Source organism: Amphiprion ocellaris, chromosome 11 (assembly GCF_022539595.1).
Source record: "Amphiprion ocellaris isolate individual 3 ecotype Okinawa chromosome 11, ASM2253959v1, whole genome shotgun sequence".
NCBI lineage: Eukaryota > Metazoa > Chordata > Actinopteri > Pomacentridae > Amphiprion > Amphiprion ocellaris.
Genome location: NC_072776.1, coordinates 5,072,786 through 5,084,993, shown reverse-complemented (window position 1 = coordinate 5,084,993; position 12,208 = coordinate 5,072,786).

Below are 12,208 nucleotides of genomic sequence, written 5' to 3'. Positions count from 1 at the left end.
TCATCCTGTGTACGCAGGAGTTTTGGTATTTACCAGTTTCTGACTCACCAAGTTTGATGTATGCGGTTTAAATCCAATAATAATGCCGTCAGTACAATGGAAGAAATAGAAAACCTCATGTTATTCCAACTTGGACATCTACACACATCATTAGATATTATTGTTCTTAAGGTTTCTACCCTACAGGCCAAAAGTTTAGAAGCAACTTCAGGTTCACAATGTCTTTCTTAACCCTCCTGTTGTCCTCATTTACGGGCACCAAAACTATTGTTTCCTTGTCTGAAAAAAATCCAAAAATTCAGAAAAAAAATCCACAAATTTCTGAAAATTTGCAAAGCCTTCAGGGAGAAAATTTTGCAAATTTTTAAGAAATTTGGGGGAATTTTTTTTGCAGATTTTTGGGATTTTTTTCAGACAAGGAAACAATATTTTTTGGTGCCCGTAAATGAGGACAACAGGAGGGTTGAAGTCCCTCTGGACAAAACTGAACAAATTCAAACAGGACGGACATTTAAATTTCTCCCCGGCCATCGATTTAACCCCTAAAACCTCATGTTTTGTATAGAAAATCAAGAAAATAATCCCTTCACGCCTTAAAATGGCTTTATGTAACTAAACTGTAGCTTGCTTCAGAATGTGGATCCATGAAGTCCACCTACCACTCCCATCAAACACTATAAAACTACTCTACTGCACACAATAGCAAGTTGTAATGTTGGAGTAATTCAGCCGTGCACAGTCAAACTGGAAATCAATTCTGAAGAAGAATAACTACACAGAAAGTTTACAGGATTGATTCCTCATGTTTGTTTCACATCATCCTAGAAGTTTGAATCCATGTTGTTGGTAAACTGCAGTCATCTGTGGTGTTTACTGCCGATTTCACTCATGATGCTTCTTCCAGAATATAAAAAACACCATATGGACATGTTAGCAAGGTTATAAAATGTGATTTTTGTCTATAAATGTTATGTATTCCCCGTCAACCTGAATAGCGTGATGTTAAATAAGTCAATCGTGTGTTTCTTCCGTTTGTGTTGTGTGTTGTTAAAAACCACTGATGCTAAAAGGGATCTTATTTGGAATCAAGTGAACAATGTTTGTGATTTTTGATGTTTTTAGATCAACTTTGTGTCACTTTTAGTCGACTTTAGCCAAAACGATAGAACAGGTAAAAGTAAGACAGCTCTGGTAATCAGTAAAAGACAGAAGTACAATGTCAGCGTAATAATAAAAACCTTAAGTTATCTGGAAACTTGTATTTTATAAATCTGGGACTCTTTATCTACCCACTCTTACTATAGTTGATGCTATTACAGTTTTTGGAATACTGATAGGAAGCATCTATTGTGGGTGTTTTCCCTCTGATGACACACAGACTCAGCTCTGTCCATGCTTTAGTTATCATTTATTATTATTTATTCAGTGGGTAGCACCTTGACATCCCCACTGAGACATTTGCTGTGAATCCAGCTGAGTGTTTAGAGGTGAGAAGGTGACTGGAATAGAAAGGAAGAAGTCGTTCATGTGTGTGAAAGAACTTGTGTTTTCTTATGTTTTTCAGAATTACTTTGCTGCAACATTCCAGAAACATTGTGCTTCAAGAAAATGTGGGATTTTTAAAACGCTTCCGATAAGTTCTGGTGTTTACGCTGTACATAGTGCTTCAGATAGAAGTCTGTTTGATTCTAGGTACAGGTCCTACGTTAAGAGGCTGATTCAGATCCAGAATTGATTGAGGGACATTTGGGACTAACAGATTGAAAATGTGTTTACAAACAGAAGAGCTTGGGTTGGAACAGCAGCTACATTTCCATCATTGCTAACTCAGACATTCGTTCACACCAGAACCAAAACCCAGAAGTGCTGGAACTCAGGAGCATCCACAAATATATCATGAGATTCACCCACATATCTAAATCCTGAAACCCTCTGAGTGGTGCTTGTGTGTACGTTTGTGTGTCTGATAAGCTATGAAGAGCAGATGAACCCTTCGATTGGACGGATCAATGTGTTTAGTAAAAGCCCGGAGGGACAAAGACAGGAGGGAGTGACGGAAAACCAAAGAAACAAAGCGAGAGGAGCAGAAGATCCATTGAGTGTGTTTTTTTGTGGCTGAAGAATCGTCCCCAGCGGCTTTGAAAGGACGGATAATCCTGTCAAGTAAGCAGACCTTTGGATATTCATGACTGGCCGAGCGGCTCGGCGGCCTGAAGGAGGACACAGTCAGGGTGGGATTAAACATCAAAGTGAGGAGCTCCAGGAACACTGAGGTCTCAGAGGGGTGTGATGGGGGCCAGCGGGGACCAGTGGTCTGCTGGGTGGACACCAGTTTAAAAGACTGCAGGATGAGGGGCTCCTACATGCGACATGGGGTGCACACCTGCCCCCCAATCTGACAAATGTATACACATAGATATATACATAACCACCAGAATCAGTCGCAGAATGAGCTCTCATTAGCATCATCTTTCTGTCTGCAGACAGGATGGGCTTCTGGGTTTGTTATGTGGGAATCTAGAACTCTGAATTAGTGTCTGTGAGACTCCCAAACATAAGTTTTAATTTCAAGGTGGAATTATAGAATTGCTTCAGTTTTTTAAACATTGTGTACATTTGGTTAAGGAGGATTTTCAGAGTAGGAATTCATTGCACAGTGCGACTGTCTGGTTTGACCTTAAACCTCCTGAATCTCTAATCTTATAACCACTCATCCATGGTGTTTACTGCTGATTTCACTCATGATGCAGCTTCCAGAATGTAAATAACACCACACGGACATGATAACAAGGTTATAAACTTGATTTTTGTTGTCAAATTTTATGTATTCCCCATCAACATGAATAATGTGATGTTAAATAAGTCATTAGGTCATTTCACTGTTGATTTCCTTGATATTAGGTTTGTGTTTGTCATTCATTGATGTCAAAATGGATCTCATTTAGAATCAGGAGTCTATAATTTGAATCTTTTACATTAACGTTTGTTTCATTTCTTTTGTTGATTTTAATCCAGTCTGAGAAATATATACATGCATAAGCATCAGAATTATTCACAGAATTGTCTCTCATTAGTGTCACCTGTCTGTCTGCCATGTAAGCTGACAAGATTGACTCCTCAGGTTAGTTTTGTATGAAAGTAGGAGTTTATATCTGTGTTCATGAGGCTGTCATTAGTAACCTGCAGTTTCAAGGTGGAAATGCTAATTCACAGTGTTTACTCCTTTATTACTGCACTACTACTTCAGGCAAACAGTTGACTAATTTTTCACTTGGCTTCTTGAGTTACCACTGAACAATCACTAAATATTTCTGTGGTATATCTACATATGGTAACACTATTTTCTTTGGAAATGGACATTTTACATTGATGCTTTTACTGTTTCTACTTATGACCAATGAACAATTTAATATTCAGTAAGTTAGCAGGTTGGATCAATTAGGTTTAAGCATTTGATATTAGGTTTGTGTTTTGTTGGTGTTGATTGATGCCAAAACGAGTCTCATTTAGAATCAAGTGACAATCTTTTTAGACTTCATTCTTTTTAGAGCAGCTTTGTGCCATTTTTAGTCAAATTCAATCCAGTCTGAGCAACATATCCACATATAAGCATCAGAATCAGTCATAAAATTAGCTCTCATTAGTGTCATATTTCTGTCTGCTGTCCAAGCTGACAGGATTGGCTCCTCAGGTTTGTTATGTGTGAAACTAGAAGTTAAAATCCATGTTTTTGAGGCTGTGACTGGTGGACTGTAGTTTCGAGATGGAAATGTTCATCAATTGTGTTTATTTTACTCATGATGTGTCTTCCAGAATATAAAAAACACCATATGGACACATTAACAAGGTTCCAAACTTGATTTTTGTCTTGACATTTTATGCATTTCTAGTGAATAATTTGATTTTATTTACGTTAGTAGATTGTACCACTGTTTATATTAGGTTTGGTTATGAATTTGTGTTTTGATAGTCCTTATTGATGCCTCATTTTAAATTTGTGACCTTTTTAGATCGGCTTTGTGTCATTTTTTTGTCGACTTTAATCCAATCTGTGCAACATATCCACATATAAGTAACAGAATTAGTAAAATTAGCTCTCATTAGCGTCATATTTCTGTCTGTTGTGCAACTTAGAAGGAAAGTTGTAGTAACAAAAAGATAAAATGATTATTCACCCTTCTTAACACGTGTATTTGATTGCAGCAAAGGAGAACTTAAACCAATGCACAAAGTCAGATCCATGAAGAAATAGTCCAGAGGTGAACTATAAAGCTGCTAACCTTAACCCTGCAGAGGTGAATCTTCACCCTGGTTTGCACCATTCAGGGTGAATCAGCTGCTTCCACTTTGTCTTTTTTCTGACTTTATGCATAAACACTCCACCTTCAAACTTAGAGAATTATGGCGTAAACATGAATCTATCCCGTACGAACCTCACTCTATACTCCGTGACTTTGACTGTGTGCATCAGGTCGCTGTGATGGGAATTAAAGCCCATATGGTTTGTTGACCATGTCGCGCCGCTGTCAGTTCTCTGGCGTTGGCCCTGCCAGCTCTTACTGCTGCTGGACAAAGACTCAACCTGACAGGATTCAGGGAAACTAAAGAGCTGTTAGGAAACACTCGCTGGGTGTCTGCAGTTTGACTAAAAGGGCTGAACCTTCCTCACTGCATGCAAGATGTTCTAGAGAGTCATCATGTCTTATTTTAGGATCCAGCGAATGAATACATTGGCTTGTTAGAAGGTGACTCATTGGTTTTCAGTTTATTTTCTGGCCTCTTGTACCTTAAAATGCAATAAGTTCTAATTTGAAACTCATCAAATTGTTCTCTCTTACCCTATGTGCAGATTTTGATTTGATTGAAATGAACAGACTCCTCTAGTTACAGGAATATTTTCTCTTGTTTCTAATGTGTGGCTTGTTTTTAGTGGGTAGCTTGTATAAAATAGAGCCAAGGATTCATGTCTTACTTCAAGGTTTCCAGGTCTGAACATGTTGTGTCCTGAGCTAATATTCTAGACTTAGCCTTATTTGAAGATGTAGTTACTTGTAAGTGAGATCATTTGGTGACACTAGTCTCATGGTGATTGTGTAGATCTTCTAGATCTTCTGTGCTGCTTGGTTGAATATGTGGTTGAAGCATCTGTGTTTTACAAAGAGCACAAAGAATCACCATATCATTTCCGAAATTTAAGAGCATTTTTTATAGCTCTGTTTGAAGATACAAACTTGGTTGCTCAGTAGCTGAATGGTTGAAACAGTTTAGTTGTTGCTAAACAGCTAGCCTTAGCTCACCTTAAACCTCAGGTTTCCCTCCTTAAAGGCCTGCAGATCACTGGTGTTGGTCCCTCATGTTCTTCACCTGTTTTACTTTATGTGTCTGACTATGTTAGAGTCCATGGTATCAGCATGGATCCACATCAACCCAAAATTTGTGTCCACGCAGCGACTACAGCTAACTGAGCGCACTGATACGACCTGCTGAGCATGTATGGAAGCCTCCAAGCAGACTGTTGTGGACTAGAAAGGTGCATTGTGAGGGTCCGCAGGTGTCTGTTTGCACATTTGAACCAGAGGAAAATGAAATCTTGAGTTTCTTTTCTGCATACAGATTCCAACTCCACTGTGTTGGACTACAGTTGGTGACGGTAGTCATCTATCTGATCACAGACGGACTTTATAGCACCTTAGTTCTGCTCTTTAACCTCAGAGACCAGAGCTAGTTTTCTTGCAGGTTCTGGTTGGAGTGGCCCTCCAGCTTGCAGTGGATCTCCTGGAGAGCAGAAAATGGTCTTCTGTCACTGGCTGCAGTCCACGACGGTGGAGTTGGAGTTCATTTGTGGAATGAGATTCTTACTGTAGAGACGGTTTTTCTTTTTAGATTTTTATTTCTCTCGGCCATTGAAGCCCCAGGTCACAACTTTGAAGGTAAAAGTTGGGTCTGCCCATCAGCAGACAAAGAAAGTCCTGGGTGCTCCAGAGAGGAGAGTTTGAACCTTGAACAGCACCTATCAGAGGTATTCACATCCAGAGGTTGAAGTTGGAAGCAAGATATGATGTTTAGTTTTCGTATTTTATATCCAAACATTTCCATTCTTTGTAAATAGAGAAACAGATCTAAACATAAAGCAAAAATACATATCTCTATACATTTGAAAATTATATGTTAGTTTATTTCTTTTCCGACCTGACAGTTTTCTTCTGGCAGTGGGCACCTTGGTTTGGTTGGATTTAGGCGAGAACTGCTTGATTATGTTTGAAGAAGATCATGTTTTGGTTTAAAACAAATAGTTCTGAAGTGATTGTTGTCAAAATGAACAAAACCAGTGTTAATGAATGATGAAAAACAAACATTTTCTCACACATTTTGTTCAAACCAGCACTGACAAACAAATGAGCTGGAAAATGACGCTCTTTGGTCCTTCGGTTCTTTGGTTTGTGTAATTATTTCACAGCAGTCGTGCCACCATGAGATGTTTTAATCACGACAACCCCAATTTGTCAAGTTACTGAAGCCTGCTATCGTGTTGCACTGCAGCATATGTCAGCTCTCTGAGTTGTTGCTTCCCTGGAGTCCACCGCTTCATAAATCAGATTAGCACCACACTCAGGATGCTGTCATCAGATCAGCCAGAAAACTGAACAGAGAGGAGCTGAAAAACTGACAAAGATTAACGTGTTATATTCAGAAAAATGTGGAAAGAGAATGGCTCAGTCGCCTCCTGTCTCAGCGGGAGGTCAGTCCTGAACATCTGTGACAAACCTGCTGCTGTTTGATCAGAGAGGAGCTGAATAGAGAAGGAAAGTGGCTGCTTCAGGGTGATCTCTGGTTCTAGAGAGGATTTTAAATTGTGAGAGTCTGAGAGGAGCAGCAGCACAGCAGGAGCTGGAGGAGGAGAAGGAGGAGGAGGAGGAAACCCTGGGAGGACACTGTGTGTGTGTGTGTGTGTGTGTGTGTGTGTGTGTGTGTGTGTGTGTGTGTGTGTGTGTGTGTGTGTGTGTGTGTGTGTGTGTGTGTGTGTGTGTGTGTGTGTGTGTGTGTGTGTGTGTGTGTGTGTGTGTGTGTGTGTGTGTAGGCTGACAGATGTGTCCATCACTGCCTCAGAGAATCATCTTACATCCTCTGCATCCATCTGGCAGCCCGACAGAACAAGATTTAGTGAAATCAGAACGATGTGTAGAAATATTTTTCACCATCAACAAACCACTAAACTTTATAGACTCTATTGTGTTGAGTTCATCTGATCAGTGTCTGTTTAAGACTCCAGACGTTATAAACATTGTAGTTTCACTGAGAGGCTGCAAAAGCTTCTATTTTACATTGTCTGATAGAGTCATTTTAGTCATTCACAGAAAGGCAAATGGAGCATTTAAAGTGAAAGTTGAACGATGTGGTTTCTGGATGTCTTTTGCTCCTGTCACATTTTTTTTACTTCACCTCTTTGCAAACAACACAACTATGGCTAGAAGTCGAGAGAACTTTAAAAAAGAAAAAGTTCTCAAAATTAAAAAAAAATTTAAAAAACCTGGAATCAACATGTGCAATAGTTCTCCATGTATCTACATGTTTAATCAATATTGGAATAAAGCTGATTCTACAAACTCTAGATATTTTACAACTTCGATTTTTGATTTGCTTCCATACTTGTCTCCTGTCTGCACTGTGGAAACACCCACAACCCAGTCCAGCCAAAAAGTCCCTGAACTTTCTACATATGACTATTGGTCCCAGCTGAGTAGCTCATAACTTCTCAGTTGTACTGAGGATCAGATCTTTTTTTGTTTTTTATTGCATCTGGTTAGCGCAAAAGCTTTATTTTTGGTGAAATTTTAAATTAAATATCACAATTTTAAACTTACATTTGGTTACATGTCTCGATGGAGCACCACATCTCAGATGAGTAGTTTAAAGACTTTCAGAAATTTCCAAATCAACCGGTTCTTTTTTTTTTTTTTTTTTTTACAGTTTTTGACTGATAAATGTTTTCATCTTCGCAGTTTTTTTGAAAGATAACAAACCTTTCAAACCTGCTAATGGGTTCTGGGTTTCAGAGGGTTAAAAAAGTTAAAGAAACAGAGATCTGGTTCAATATTTAAAATCTGGTATGCAAAGAGTCTCGTGGTCAGCTGGTGGATGGAGGAAAACATTGAACTCTGATAATCCTTAAACTGAAACAAATCTTCTTTGAACTATTGATCGAATGATTCCTTCCTCCCTCCATTATGAATCTTCAGGTCAGGGCGTAGCAAACAGGGGCAACCAGAGACACCCTTTCCCCCCCAGCTCCTTCATCCAGCTCCTTCATCCAGCTCCTTCATCCAGCTCCTTCCTGGTAGATTCCTCTCCGGTCAGCTGGAAGATGTGATCCTTCACCGTGTCCTGGTCCTTCCTTGTGGAGTCCCAGCTGGCCAAGCGCGAAACGTGTCCAAAGGGAAGCATCCAGAGACCAACTCAACCAGGGATCAACTCAACCAGGGATCAACTCAACCAGAGACCAACTTAACCAGAGACCAACTCAACCAGAGACCAACTCAACCAGGGATCAACTCAACCAGAGACCAACTCAACCAGAGACCAACTCAACCAGAGACCAGTTCAACCAGAGACCAACTTAACCAGAGACCAACTCAACCAGGGATCAACTCAACCAGGGATCAACTCAACCAAGGATCAACTCAACCAGGGATCAGCTTAACCAGGCTGAACACAGGTCAACTTACTTTTATATGCTGTGTTTTAACAATTTAATGGTTGCTCATCTACAAAACTGTAAAATTTTGTCCTTCCAGGCTACAAATTCAACGTTTTCTGACAGAACAAACAATCTAAAACACTTTATTTGGAAGTAATACTGAAAATTAGTCCTTTGCAAGTCAACTTTAAACTGTGATGGTCACTTTAAGGAATACTTTCGACTTCATTTGTTGTTTGTTTTCAACTTTTTAGATCTACTTATCGATGCAATGCCACTTTTAATAAAACTAAACTAAATAAGGCTCAGTTTTGACTGAAACCACATTTATCCATTAAAGTGGAAACAGCAACTTTAATCAGAGTTAGAAGTAAAGTTTTTAGCACTAAGTTAAACATTCAAGTTGAGTTTATCCAACATTATGAATGAAATTACCACCGATGGCTCTCAAACACCAACATTTGGTGCAGCTTTTATCCTTTATTTTGGTGGAGATGCATTCAGGGCCTTTACCCCTTCAGGAAGTCTAATCTCATGGATCCTCATCCATCATACTGCTATCAGCTTTCACTTTACCAGTGACTTTGGTCTCACTGCACCGCCCTCCATACAGGCGGATCACCCCTTAAACCCACCCTTGGCCTTGTACCGCTAATAAAACCTGAAAAGAAACATCTCAGCCCGCCCCCCCAGACCAAGGAGAGGAAGAAGAAGAAGAAGCAGCTCTGTGTTTGACTTTGGATTCCTGTGGAACATGGTAGTATCTGTGAATCCATCAATGTCACGGTTAAATGAGATCGGGGGGTTTAAGGCTACTTTGCTGGGGGTGGGGGGGTTAACTAGCACTCTCCTATTAGCAAACACCCTCCAAATCCCTGGTGGAATTGTTTCAGAGAGGAACATCTGCTGGAACAATGGACAATCGCTGAGTAAGGTTGGGTTCGGGGTGATTTTAAATGACCACAGTGGGAGGTTAGAGCAGACAAATCTGAATAAAACTAGAATATTCTGAAAAATCATCCAAACTAACAACATGTCAGGATACTGAAGGTTCAGAGCCGTTTGACAGAAAAAGGACAAAACCAGAAATAAGTGAAAGTGTCAGAGGAGCAGTTCGCACCATGAAATATGAATGTGGCAAACGTCCATCTGTATTTAAACAAGCATGACCAACTGAGCGTGTGCAGCTATTGAAGTGAAGCATTTAGGCTCTCTTTCACAAAGGGCCGGGGGCTAAAACCTTACACCCCTCCCACCGTCATTATCCCCGCCACACTATGATCAGCACCAAATGCCCACTATCCCAGGCCAGCGCTCACAAAGCATGCTGGGAAGGACAAAAGCAGACCTTCAGCCGATTGGTTCCACCTTATTAACAGCTTGTAATCTTCTCATGTCTTTGGCGAGGCCTCCCAGAGCAGGAGTTAGGCCCAATAGACGAGGGTGTCCTCCGTCTACGCTTTGATGCAGAGCAGCTTTTCTCCCTCTAAAGTCCTGCTCTGTTATATTTCCATTGTTGCTGCCGCTGCACCTGTTTGTCCGCAGGAACACATGGAGGAAATCAGTCACTGGCAACTGTTAATTTCTCATTAGACTCTCTTTGCGCGTCGTTAACAGACGACAGTTCAGGCAGATAGCAGGTGCACCTCATTTAACGGCTTCACAAAGTTCAGAAACAAAGATGAACTTTTCTGGTTGACAGACCTGCAAATATGGCAGAGAATAAACAAAACCATGGCTCATTTATGAGACTGCAAATCTGTGGACTCTTACCTTAAGCTTATTGGTTGATTATTAGTAGTTTATTAGTGATCAGTAGTTATTATTTATTAGTTAGTGGCTATTATTAGTAGTAGTTCATTAAAACTTCATGAAGAAGCTTCTGTGTCGTGAGCATCAGTTCAAATCAAGTCTTTGATTTGGTTCGTTTTAATCCTCTGAACGCTGCCGGCAGGTTTGAAAGGTTTGTTGTCTTTAAAAAATAATTATCAGAGCAGAGAATTGTAAAAAGAGCAATAACCATCAGATTTTCTGCTGTCTGTCAGTCTATCTATGTATCATTTCTGGTGTTCTGTTGGGAAAATCTACCAAATCTAAGCCTCAAATTTTGATGTTTCATCAAAATCTTTATTTTACATATCAAATTTAACAATTTCACGAAATAAAGCATTTGCTTGAACCAGATTCTGTGAAAAACAAATAATTTTGCGCTCCTCTCTACAGCTGAGAAGTCATACATAATTTAGCCGTCACTGGCTTGAAAACAGCAAAAATGTCAACTATGATACAAAAAGTCCCGCAATTATATATTGACCCAGGTGATGTTAAGATGATAGAAAACATGGTAGTAAAATGCAATATAAGAAATAATAACTGGTGCTTTGGGGTAGATGGTAATGCAGTGAGCTGTCCTGGTACATGAACATAAAGAGCAGCTATAACTATCAGATCCTTTCATCCATCTATATTTTCCATACTGGGACCTCAGGGTGCATCAGTGCTCTTACACCAAAGTCACACAACAAAGAATAAAGTTTTATTTTTTTTTAGCTTCTGTGCATTCATACATTAAGTAAATTAAAATTCATGTTGCACAACTTCACCACGCTAAGTTAGTTCCCCAACTGTTAACTATCTTTCCCTTATATCTGGTGGTGTGTTCTCATGTAACTCATTACTCTTCAAGCTATAATTCAGAATTCAAGAATCCCTAGTGTCTTTTAACCAGTAAAACCACTTCCGAAGAAATATTTAAATGCTCAGGGAAAAGTTTTCAAAGATATTTTTAATGTACTGGTGAACTGGATAAACTGGGTGTGGATAATGGATGGATGGACATTAAACCAGCTGTGGTTAAAGCTGGAGTCTGATTCTGGAAAAGGATTGTTGATATTTTTAGCTAGTTAGCTTAGACTTGTCCCTCCTTCTTATATTCCCTCTGTCCTCTGCACTGGATATGCTAGAATAGTGTTGTGTGGGTTGATCAGAGTCATTTGGTTAATTGGTTTTCTATTTACGAGGCCGTTAAATGTCAGTTATCACACATCACTTCCCTTCTTATGCACCAGTGGGTTCATCCTCCACCTTTTAGTTGGCCTTTAGGTGGGTTATCATCCAATCTGATTATTGATAAACAGAAAGTAACCCCGACTACTTTGAAATGCTCTTGCAGTTTGTGAATTAGTGCAGGTAAAATGTCCAGGGAAGTCGCCACCCTGAAAAATGTACTAAACTGAGCATTGTATGATGTGATAACCAGGTTTGGCCTTTTATAAACCTAACTGAGCTTTTTTGGCACCTAAACTTAACCAAGTAAACACCAACTGAAAAACCGTGACAACAAAAGTTATATCTAAACATCTAATACTATTTTAATGGTTCGAACGTCTCCTGCATTAAAGTTTGATGGCTTACAGCACCACCAGCACCTCCAACTTACGAATGCAGACTCCTTTCTCTTTGTCAGTGCAAAATTGTGACCTCACCACCAATAAATCTTCTGCTACAAGGTGC